This window comes from Nothobranchius furzeri, chromosome 11 (genome assembly GCF_043380555.1).
Source record: "Nothobranchius furzeri strain GRZ-AD chromosome 11, NfurGRZ-RIMD1, whole genome shotgun sequence".
Classification (NCBI taxonomy): domain Eukaryota; kingdom Metazoa; phylum Chordata; class Actinopteri; order Cyprinodontiformes; family Nothobranchiidae; genus Nothobranchius; species Nothobranchius furzeri.
The window spans coordinates 51,986,522-51,999,317 of NC_091751.1; the positions used below are offsets into that span (position 1 = coordinate 51,986,522).

Below are 12,796 nucleotides of genomic sequence, written 5' to 3' on the forward strand. Positions count from 1 at the left end.
TTCTACTGCTTTTGCCTCCTCTCCGCTTCAGCTTCTTCTTCTTCTCCTTGCCTGGCGGCCACAGCCAATGTCGCTGGCATCCAACTTAGAGGTGCAGTGCTGCCACCTAGAGTGCTGGAGGGTGAAAGAGCTTTGAGGGGGGGGGGGGGGGGGGGGGGGGCAGGTGTTGAAAGCATGTGTGGTGAGTGGTGGGCCGGCCCACCGGCCATCCTGGCAGGGGCGGTTCTAGACCAAATTTTCCAGGGGGGCCACAGTGGGGCCAGTATTTTTTCATGGGGGCGCAAGAAAAAAAAATCATAATTAAAGACAATGAACAAGTAAACTATTACAGTGAATGCAGTAATGGTTTACTTGTGAAAGTAAAACTGGCATGTTTTTATGGTACTCAGATAACAATTCTGAATGCTTCACCACAACACGAGACTTAAATAAATTATAAAAAAAAATTCTAGTTGATTATTATAGTTTGTGACTTTATTTGAAGATTATATGAAATGTACATATGAAAAATAAACATTCAAACAAATTAAATATCTGCACAATACAATTTGCTTTTTGTAGTCAACACACACACACACACACACACACACACACACACACACACACACACACACACACACACACACACACACACACACACACACGTAAGCATAATCACTTCACCAATTGTTTTGATATACTCACGATTTTCTTTAACCTTTTTACTGTGTTCCTTGTCGAGTATATTAGCCAGTGTTGTGTTAGCTTTCACAGCCCTCCGGTAGTCCCTCCACGCTATCATTGAATCCTTATGCCTTTCAGACTTTGCATGTACTGAAAACCCCCTCCTCTCTGTTGCTTTTTTCCAGTTCCTAAATCCACACTGAGAGTCAAACACACTTCCTGCGCTACTTGGTGGGCTAAAATGTCTGCATGCATGACAATAAGTAGAGTCCATAGTAACAGAATATTCAACCCAAGGATGACTTTCATACCAGCTTGGCTGAAAGCTGCGTCTTCTGTCTCCTATTAATGTCACTGGAAATGTCCTCAAATGATGCTGAGTAGGTGGGTCATCCTTGCACTTGCTGATATCTGAAAGAAAATAAATGTTAGCATGAGGATAAAAGTCATAATTAGTTAATTCAGAGTCTTATTTTATATATTTATTAAATATAAACAACAGAAATGTTGGTCCAGAGTCAGCATGCCTCAAATGCATTTTACACACAATATGAGCTGCAATCACAGAGGGGTTGTTGAACACCCACAAACCTGACGGTAGTGTACACGGTGCACATGACAGAAGATGTCCCTCTTTTTGCTCCTCACTCTCTCCCTCACAGCCTACATCTTCCTCCTCACTCTCAGGTTGGACAGCCTCTGACCTCTCTGTTTCCTTTCCATCCAACTCCTCCTTCTCTCTTTCATCCTGCTTCTCAGCTCCCTCGTGACTTTCATCCTCTCTCTGTCTACGCTGTTCTTTATTAACAGCGGTAAAAAAAGGACAAAACGTCCCGCTGATGCTTCCAGTCAGTGCTGCGAGAAAGTCATAGATAAGTGAATACTGTGACCTAATCTCAACGTGTCTAAGGCTTAAAATGCAGCAACTTCATTTTTATTTTACAGTTAATGTTACAAAGGAACAACAAATCAGTATTAACTGTGGATAGACTCAGTTAGGAACTTAAAAGTAAATGACAGAAACGCGCGACCACGATCAAAACACTGATGTCAGGAAAATAAACTGTATTGCTTACCTTCTTCTCTTAGCGTCTTTTCCGTTTGGCGTCCTCAAGAACTTCTTCGGGTCCCATTTAAACTATTTTTAATCTTTTATTCAAAAATCCACCGGGTAAACAGTTCTGTCCACAGAGTGTGCTGCGCTCTAAAGGCTCCGTGTGAAACGCTGCAGCGCATTAGTTCCCGTCTCCGAGGCAGCGCGCGAAAAAAAAAAATCCGATCTCTTCAGCACAGGGGCCATAACAGGGGCCAGGGCCGGTTCTACAGGGGCCCAGGCCCCTGTGGGCCCCCGTTTAAAACCGCCATTGCATCCTGGAGTACCAGCCGTTCTGAGATTCTCCAGAATCCACAGATGGCCAGTCTGCCCCTGGAGCATGGCTTCTTCAGTTCAATTCAGTTCAGTTGTAGCACCAATTCACAACAAGAGTCGCCTCAATGGACTTCACAAAATTAACATTCCAATTCAGTTCAGTTCAGAGAATCAGTAAAATGTTCCCTGTAAAAGGAACCCAGCAGATAAAATTTTGTGTCAGTGTCTACACATCAATCCTCATACTAAGCAAGCATGTAGTAACAGTGGAGAGGAAAACTCCCTTTTTAACAGGAATCCAATGTGGATTAAATGCTAGCATACTAAAATGACTTCTGCGTGGTATAAAATGTCACAAAGGTTCATCCAAACTCAGAATGTTGCATTGCATGGTCATTTACACACATTTCTGTCACTTTGTGCAAGTAAAGTTGTAGCAGCCCCTAGCTGTAGCATTTCTAGCACAACATGGGGAAACGTCCTACATCCCCCCCCCCCCCCGAAATTACAAAACAAAATCAAATTAATCAGGATGTGATAGTCATTAAAATAGATGTTACATACACTGCTTTGATATTTTTGAAATTGGGGTTGTTTGTTGACTTTTTGTTATGCCTTTCTCTCACTAATTGTTAGCTTGTCCATCTGGTCAAAACAAATCCTTATATCCCTATATCCGATATCAGCTGTTGCTCAGTCTATCGCAGGGAAGATGTTTTCCTTTCACAGAGGATTAGCCACCACACAACATGAAAGCAGCTCCCTTTGTTATTTCAATCTCAAACCTCTTCTGCATGTTTTTCCTCCGATATTCTAATTTCACCTGGATGCTATGTTGCTAATCACAGCATGATCATTTTGAGCACCTGATATTAAGCTTTAAACAGCATCAAGAGATTCACAAAGATGAGTTTCGTCAAGTAGTTTGCTTCAAACGGACCCAATCTGCTTTCCTGAACAGAATCACCCCTTGAAGTGGAAGATGGGGTCCCTTATCCCCTACGGAGGACGCTCAGCCCTATGGCATGTTTGAAAATACACCCATCCAAATTACAGGAACTGCAAAGCAGACATTTCCAAGCGTCAAGGACACAGTGGGGGCACGTGTGTGAAACCTCTTTTATTTCATTACACCATCAGGACATGCGATGTCAAGCAGAGGTCCCACGCTGATAATATAATTGGCTCCTTGTATGGCAGAAGCAAAAGCATGACACCGGCTTCCCATGAGAAAGATGAGGTTATTGCAAAGGAGTGGGAAAGCCATGTTGTGCACACATGCACGAGTTTGTGACAAGTTAGCAAGAAATGACTCCGTGTCTACAACAAAAAGATAGCAAGGCTACATGTGGACATGCAGAGTTTGAAGGTTGCACTCATTCTTTTGAGAAACTTTGAGACGTGTAATATTATCATCAGGGGCGGGGCTTGTCAGAAAAAGATGGCTTTGGAGATTCTGCACTCGGACTGAAAATCAAGGCCTTTTGCTGGAGCTTCACGTCATAAATCACTGTTGAGTTTGTGGTTTGTGATGGATTTACATGCTCAGTTTGCAAACTGTGCCCTCCATTAGGATCTTGTAGGAATGACTGCAACAAAAACATGACCTTTAAAAGCTGCTTTGTTGAGCAATTCATTCTTGCACACACTGCAGTGCCCAGCCTCCCGGTCCCCTGTAGAATTAGGTTGATTGAGCATGGCCTAAATTGGATCAACCATATCTTGCATGTAGGAGCCCTGGGCCTGTTAAATCTCCTGGAGTATGATGCAGCCAAACACTTGGCTGTTTAGTTGGCGAGACAGTTTCCGATGCAATTCCTGAGAGAGTCATAAACCCAAAGGCCTCTAAAGGCTGACTGTTATCAAATGACATTGTTCATTTGGTTATGCAAACCTTCTGCTTGCTGTCCGTCAACGCCCACAGGTGCAAAATGTGCATCACAGCATAATTTATAAGAGCTACTGACTATATTTAAAAGTACTTTCTGAAAACTGAGTGTTCCTCTCCACACATGCAAAGCATAACCTAATAAAATTAGCCATTTGAGTAAATTTAGACACATTTTAACTTGTTTTTACAATTTAAGAAATTGCTCATCCTATTAATATTGGACGTGGAGAGACGAAGTGCATGAGAACAGCAGTGGTTTATCAAACGCTCTCAGCCTGACAACCCTCAAGAGTAACATTAGATGAAAGAGGCAAATTTACAGTCTTGGTGGTGCCACACTAACCATCTGCATCAGAAAAAAAAGCTATTAGTATCAATCAAATATCAATTGAGAAGGCCATTTGAGAGAAAATGAAACTCAAATCTGCTCCGTAAAACAACACTGATATGAAATATTAGGATTTATTGCTAATCCTTAACACCAAGTCCTCCCAGCTTCTCAATTATGTGGTTTTCTCGTTACTCCCCGCCCCTCGCCTGCCACTCTTTTCCCCTTGTGTGTCTTCGTGCGGTGTGCAGCAGGCCTCGGTTTGGATCGACACACTGCACTGCTGGGGGCTAATGCAGAGAGAGGCGGCTGCAGATGGAGATTTGCCATGGGAGATTTATTCCCAGCGCAGTAAGAGTGCTCCTGAGATTGTAATTATGCCGAGGAAAAAGAGAAACAATATAAAAAGTGAGAAACAGTGTTGCATTAATAATTTAGGTACAGCAACAGACCAAAGGCTTTAAAAAAATCATATCTTAGCTGAGGGACTGTCATTTCCCTGCTGCATAGAACTTCTGGGAAACCTTTTCTCCCTGAGGTGCTCGACTGATGGAGGACAACGACTGACTGTGGAACTCAGTAATCTAAGTTGGCGAAACAAAAGTTAGACAGAAACATTCCTGGCTAAAGCAATTTAAATCGTCAAGATGGGATTGTTGGACCACAGTCCCGTATGTTCTCTGGGATTCATTTAACCCTTTGCATTATTCATTCATTTGGAGCACTAAGGTTGTTGGGTAATTTCTATATTCCTTCCAAATTACCTAAAAAAAAAGTCAGAGCATACACAGAGGGATTAGATCTTTGGAAATTGTGATCATCAAACAACAATCAATAAACGAACTTTGCAAAGGGTGAAATATACACACCAGAGTCAGAAGGCGGTTTGTTCTCACACAGAAGCAAAGCTGCGGAGCGCTTTTATTAGGACCAAGTTAGAGATAACCACACCTACACAGAAGATAACAGGAAGTCTTCAAAGGGGTCTTCACAGCAGGATGCTACAGACAGAGTCACCAAGTCTAGCCTTGATTTGTCTGACAATTTGCATTCAGGCAGGAAGCATTCTAAATGTAAATTGTATTCAGGCAGGAAGCATTTCTACAACACTTTAAAATGTAAAAACTCTGTTTGATTATCAATTTTTACCTAACACAGGTAATACCATATTATAGAGTAATAAAATTAATAATACAGTTTAATAATATTTTACCTTTTTCTAACACCCCTATTAACAGTACTCTACTATATTTCATTAAATCTGCTGTGGTTTTAAGTGTGAATGGATGAATTGTGAGTCGTTTTGTACAGATGAAAAAGCTCTGTCGCTCCTGTTTCAGGGAGTAGATATTAGCCAGAAGAATGGGGGGCAGAAGACAGCAGGATTGGGAGTCTTACTCATTAATATTCATGAAGCATCTCACCTATGGTTGGCTAACATTAACTTGACTTTTCCGCCGCCTGAACGTGACATGTTGGGGAGTTGCTATTGCTAAAGGTTAGCTTCTACTAGTCGAGGCGTGCTCTGCTGTCTTCTTGTCATTAAATCCACAACAGCCTTCTGCAGTCGCAACTGAAGGTGGGTGTGTCCATAAAAGCAAAATTTACTATGTGACATAGAGCTAGCCTTTTCTGACCTGAGCGGTTCCCTGTCTGCTTTCTTTCTACAGCTAACGATAGACAAAGGGTTATTTTCACATTCAGCATTTTAAATCGATCGTGTCTCAAAAAGAACAAGTTTAAAAGGAGTGGGACACTCGTTTAATCAATACATTTAGAGTGGTCTTTAGTAGGAATGAATGCCTTGTAAGTCATTTTTGGGGTAAAAAATAAACCGGTGCACCATTTCTTTGCACTAAAATTTGCCCATATTGCAGATTAGCTGCAGACAACAGGTTATGTAGTCTTGTTTCCTGATATTTGGACATCTCGCCCCGGATTGGATAACAGCAACGTGACTCTACCACTGACTTGAAACATGGATGTTTTATCTCTACAAATAACACAAGCCTGGAGGAGCTTCTGTGGTGGTGTTGCTAACGCTAACAGTTAGCATCTACTTGTGGAAATGTTCTCTGCTGTTTCCTGGACACTAAATTGACAACAAAGTCCATAAATGCTGAAGCTGTTGTGGTGAATATAGACAAAAAACTAGGTTTTGAAACCAAAACAGGCTTATGGAACATTCACCCCTCCTCTCAGGTATCTTCCGTAGCATTTCATAGCATATTTTCTATCAGAAGCTAATGCAGGAGATAGACGAAGGAGACTATTTTCCTTTACAGCCTGCATGAAAAATGCAGAGTGACTGCTTATAATCAGAAATGTTCATCAAAAAATGATTTCTGAGTGAACCTCTGCCACAAACACTATGACAGTTGACCATTTCAGCCCAAAAACACAAGTGAGTTTTTTCCTCTGAATTTTGTACAAGCAATATTCACTTCAAAACACCGGTACTTTTGAAAGTGCACATTTTGTGTACTGAGAGTAAGACAATCACTTGCGCACAAGTGATGGTCTTACTTGCACACAATGCAACATTGTTGTTGGGTGGGATACAAAGTACACCTAGGTCTTGGTCCTAGCTCTATTCCTCTGACATCTTTATATGTGCATGAATACTGCCATGGTGGTTTGTAGTTTAACTTTTGCTGGGCTCTCCCTAAGAGATAAGCTGAGAAGCTCGGTCATCCGGAAGGGGCTTGGAGTAGATCCACTGCTCTTCTTCATCAAGAGGAGCCAGTAGAGGTGGCTCGGGCATCTGATTAGGATGCCTCCTGAACGCCTCCCTGGTGAGGTTTTCTGGGCACATCCAAATGGGAGGAGGCCTGAAGGGAGACCCAGGACACAATGGAGAGATTAAGTCTCTCACCTGGCCAGGAAACGCCTTGGGATTCCCCTGGAAGAGGTGGCCCAAGTGGATGGAAAGATGGACTTTGCTCACAGTCATCATCCTTTATTTGTTTTCAGTATTTCCTCAGTAGTTTTTTGTTTGTCGTTGCATCATTTGTTTTTCTGGATTAGCAGTTTTTGTTCTTAATTTTGCTAAATTTTTCCTCGTCATCTGCTCAACGTTGCTCTACTCTCCACTCACCTGTTCCCCATCTATAATCGTCCGCCTGCTGCTCGTTTCAGCAATCACCCTCCCAACATATTCTAGTTCCTTGGTTTCATTTGCTGTCAGACTCGACTGCTCACTTCACTGTATTTTACCTCAAGTTTGATCAGATATGTTTCTAAGTTTTCTTTTTCTCCCATCACACCTCTTCCATGTCTATTTATAATTGGTCTAAAATATTAGTTAAATCAAAAGAGACTCATCCATGTTTTAAGTGCCTAGGTAAGAAATTGTAAGTTATTGGTGCCAGAGTGTTTCCACTTAGCATAAAGTGGAAGTACAATTTAATGGAGGAACAAATTGACCAGCATCTACTGCCAGGGCTTGACGTAAAGGCAAATTGTTTCTATTTTTCCTCCAAAATTTGGTTGGTTGCATTAGTCATGTGGATTGTTGGCAAAAGTTTATAAATTAAGAGTTTTATTTTAAACCTAACAATATGGACACATAATATATCGGCCTCAATATCAGTATCGGCCGATGTTAGTAATTTTCTAACCTATCTGAACATGAAACATTGTGATATTTCAGTGTATTGGTATTTTTTTACATCCCAAATTATATGTATGTAATATCTTTATCGGATATAGCAGTGATATTAATGTCAGATATCTAAGCCAACCTACATTTTGACATCGGTGCATCCCTGCCTGACACTGCCTCTGAAGTGTAACACTTTACAACATGATTTCCATCTTGCATGCAAAGGCTGATAATATTCCCAGAAACTGTGTTCATTTTTTCTTTATTAAATGCAGACTAGCTGAGCAACACTACTGCTTCAAAACCTTGAGCTTTTTCTCCTGAACGCAGTTTAGGAAGAGTTCATAAAAGTGTTTTGCTTCTCCGTGAGGGATAAATGCATAAAATGCTATTTTTACACCAGTAATTTGTAATATTGGAAAGAGGCTTTCAAGTACAAATGAGCTCATTTGCTTTCTAGCTGAAAAGAATAAAAATCTGTGAAGCTGCAGCTTGCAGAAATAATCATGGCACACTTCTGGCCTGTGAGGCTATTTAAACCTATTTAGCTGCATCTATGTGGTCGATTACTGATCACAATTATCCTCATTGTGTTAATAAACCATCACAGTTTTGTCAATATGTATCGGATACATGCCTCATCAGTACAGAGTGTGATTTGCCTGCCTAACAGATTTCTGCATGATTTGTTCCAAAGTGCAATAATGGCAATGATTTGGTAATGGAGTGAAGACAAACAGACAAATAATGAGACAGAGAAATCAATAAATAAGAAATGGGCATGAAATGAGTGAATGTTTATACACTTACAGACACACACATGAAGGACAAAGAAAATGGGGAATCAGAGGTTGGAGCTGGCAGATAGCCCTGTCCTTTAATCAGCAGTGTGACACACAAAAAAAGAAGCCCTTAGCAAGCCTGACTCATGCAATTACACATCTCTGTCTAATGGGGGCCACCATCAGCCCACATGAAAGGAAGGGTGAGACATGGTGAACAGTTGTGGCTTTCTACATACCACGTGAACATCATCATTCTCTCAACAAAGGAGACAGTGTGTGGTCATGCTCGGTTACGGATTTATGAGACTAAACTTACTGTCAGTGAAGAAAAACAAAACACCCTTTTTAGTTAGACTGAAAAAGACCTTCAGTCATTTTTTTTCCCAGAGAAGAATTAAAGCGTTCAACAAAATGACCTTTTTTTTTATCTCTGACTAAGCTGTGCTCGGCTAATTATTTGTTTATTTCATTTCAAAATACTAGGTACAATTTTTCATTTGAGTGAGAGCGGATTAACGGTCGTCGCATTCCTGAGTGAAATAAGGATTTTAAAGAGTGTGGCATGAAGCGCAGGTTCGTCAGGAATGAAAAGCAGATTCTTCATTTATTTTGACACTGCAAATGTCAAAAACATAAGCTGTCTGACTAGTTTGCATAAGAATATCAAAGCCAAACAGCGGGGAGCTCATCTTTTGTCCCCCCACTCGCCTCGCAGATCCTCTGATGTAACATGTAAAGGTAGCAGCAATTAATTTGACCAGCCGGTATGATAAAAGGGCAGGAGAACTCTGACTGGTTATAGTGAAGCTCCAGAATTTAAATTGGCTGAGGGGACGGATCACGATCAAGTGGGTTGGTTCGGGAGATAAGGTAAAGGAGGGCTGGATTGAACGGTATAAGGAGTCTGCAGTGGAGGCTGACACTGGTGATGGAGTGCTGCGCTGCGTATGATGGGGGTGGATATGTCACCTGCCCCAGCTTCACTCTCCGCAGGGGGAAAACCATTACTATGATCGATTCGTCCTTCCTATCAGTTCTCTTGTTTTCCTGTCTCTAGAGGAAGGGTGCTGATAGGCTAGCAGGTGGTAAACAAAGACGCAGTTGTCTCTTAAACATCTGAGAGCTGTTGCTTAGCACTCTGTTGCGTAAAGAGTGCATTTACCAGAAGGACAGCAGCGGGACTATTAAGGGATCTGCATTCGATCTTCATAGACATCAGCGCTGTCACGAGTATAATAATTACCCTCTTCATCATAACATTCAAATTTGTCTGCATCTCAGTTTGAAACGCCATCACCAGAGCAGATTGTTTTCACAAAGTTGTCCCAATCCTTAAATGTGTACAAATGTTTATTCTTAAAGTGACAATGTGTATTCTCCCTGGTGATAGGGGCGGTACATACCTAAATTATTGCAAGCAAGCAGTATTTTTGTGTTTGAGTAAGACTTTACCAACGGATGGCCATTAGGGCCAAAAATCCCTGGGAGTGCATCCTCCAGCAAAATGACAAGAACATCAGACTCTCTTTCATCACTGGCAATAGGTAAGTGTGTAAAGCAATGTTTATGAATGGCAAAAGTTTAGTAAAAGGCTTTTTGTCTTCATGGGCTCCCGTAAAAGAAAATATTATGTCTAATATGGCGTCGCCCAGAGACTTAGACCTGCTAGCGTCCATTTTAGACACAATTTTTATGGTCATATGGTAAATGGTAAATGGCCCGTATTTGATATAGCGCCTTCTAGAGTCCTGGAACCCCCCAAGGCGCTTTACAACACAATCAGTCATTCACCCATTCACACACACATTCACACACTGGTGGGGATGAGCTACAATGTAGCCACAGCTGCCCTGGGGCGCACTGACAGAGGCGAGGCTGCCGAGCACTGGCGCCACCAGTCCCTCCGACCACCACCAGCAGGCAACGTGGGTTAAGTGTCTTGCCCAAGGACACAACGACAGCGACAGACTGAGCGGGACTCGAACCTGCAACCTTCCGATTACGGGGCGAGCACTTAACTCCTGTGCCACCATCGCCCCGTCATATGTTACGAAGCCGCCATTTAAATCAATTAAATCATGCCTGGGCCTCCATTTAACATATTTTCAACAACATTTCAAAGGATATTTCCGGAGACTAACGTTAAAAACTACACGTTGTCCCTTTCAGCACAGTTGGTGGAAAACTGTTATGTGGGTCTCTAACAATGAAATGCTGAATAGTGCCCGTGCAGTGACCATGTAAAAGCCTTTAAGGCCAATGGTATTGTGAGTTATTAGTCAAAGCTGGAATTTTTGTCATCTGAAAGGAGAAGGGAAACAAAGCATTCCTTTAACTAGGTCAGTCCGAGGATTCCTGCCAGTGGAAATGAATCACCGTCGGATTCGACAAGCAAAAAAATTCAACTCCATCTATTGAGAAGCCCAATTTAAGGGGACATTTTGAAAATGATTTCAGTCAAATCAGTGACTTGAATTGTGTCACCTTGGTTGTGGGCCTTGTATAAAATAGCAGCCGACGTGGTTGCGTTTCATATTCTGCTTCCTGCTGCCGCCTTTCTTTGTAAGCTCAATCAAAGCCAACAGTTACTTTTTTATTCAAGCACCAGCCGTTAGCGGCATGTCAAAGGGCTCCACATGATGTTTCAGAAAAGTCTTCGTAGTTTATACGTACAAGCAGATGAATCCCTCATATTTGATGCTGTATCTCTCCTGCTTGTGATGATTCTTCTCTTTGGGCCTCCCATAACCACCAGCGTGTCTCGGAGGAATAGAGAAAGCAATCTGTGCAACCAGAAAAGACCTAAGGAGATGAATCTGAACAATGCTCCCTCCCTCACTCACTCTCTCTCTTTCTCAGATCCACAGAGCTTTGGGTTTGGATGGATAACACTTTTTCGCCTTACAACAACCCCAAAGCAATTCCTTTGAACTGTCAAATAATGTGCACACCATGTGTAATGTGGTGTTTTCTCTCAAAATGTTTTTCATCTATCTGCATTTTACTTACTATACACTTTGTAACAATTTTGTTTATTCTATTTTTCTCTGCTCATTAGGAATGCAAATATGTCTGTTTAAGGTCTAAATTTATCTTTAATCATTACGTGCATCTTAACCCTTTGACTAACAGGTACAGTGGGGCAAAAAAGTATTTGGTAGTCACCAATTTTGCAACTTTTGCAACTTAAAAAGATGAGAGGTCTGTACATTTATTATCACAGGTACACTTCAACTGTTGGAGATAGAATGTGTCACAGTCTGTGTGTATCCCCCTGTTCACCTTCCCTTGAGCCTGCTACTCTCCAGGTATGTCTGAAGAGTGGGTCCAGCTGACTGGGATCATCAACCACGATGTGGATTTAAGGAGCTGGCTGACACAACTCGAAGCTGCATGATAACCCAAACTGGGTAGTTAGTGCCAACCAAGATAATACTAAGAGTTGTTAAGATTATTGTTAAGATCAAAACCTTTTGCTAAGACCAAGGATTGCTAAGATTAGGACTTTGTTAAGACTCAGTATTTGAGTTTAAGACTTCTTGTGTCACCTGGATCTCCTCACGTTCAAAACCTCCCCACTCATCCACAACCATCTGCACCTCAAGCAATACTTTCAGGACTTCAGATCTGCTCATTGTCAAGCTGTTCTTCCCTGGTCGCCCGCTCTCCATCATCCACCTGCCTTCTCCTGTGATCTCCTGGTCTCCCAAGCCTCAACCCAACTCCATGGATCTTTGTTCTCGCCTGGAAACTCCTTTGACCCCCACACAGACCGAGACTCACCCTGTCATGGTCTGTGCTGAGCTAACACCTGTTTGTGTTGAGTTTCTCTGTGTGCAGGTGGGTGTGTCCGGAGAGCAGCTGTTGTTGATCTCCTCATCAGTGGTCAGGGGATTTAAGGAGTGTCGGGACAACACATCAGTGCTGGATGATTACTCAGTATTGGGTAGTATTCTCGCCAGAACCTTGCCTGTCTTGTGTATTTCCTGTTTACCTCGCTTCAATCAAGTTAATCTGCCCTGTTACCTCCGACCTCCTCAGGTACCTTCCATTCATCTGCCAACTTCCACCACCAAGCAAGAGACTCACCGGATCATCCTGCTCACCAGCCCGTCACTCGCCCCTGACCGCCTGCTCTCCAACCCCCACCTGCCAT

General features: G+C 42.2%; 1 long non-coding RNA gene across 2 annotated transcripts; it reads right to left on the reverse strand.

Moving 5' to 3' along the window:
* Positions 1-568: 568 nt before the first annotated feature.
* LOC139073123 (uncharacterized) lies at positions 569-11,306 on the reverse strand. 2 transcript variants are annotated; one of them, XR_011521903.1, is made up of 2 exons: positions 1,740-11,306; positions 569-1,074 (listed from the first exon to the last, which is right to left on the reverse strand). It is a non-coding gene; the product is annotated as an uncharacterized lncRNA (long non-coding RNA). The 2 variants fall into 2 exon arrangements; XR_011521902.1 differs by having other exon boundaries at positions 1,255-11,306.
* Between the last annotated feature and the right edge of the window lie 1,490 nt (positions 11,307-12,796).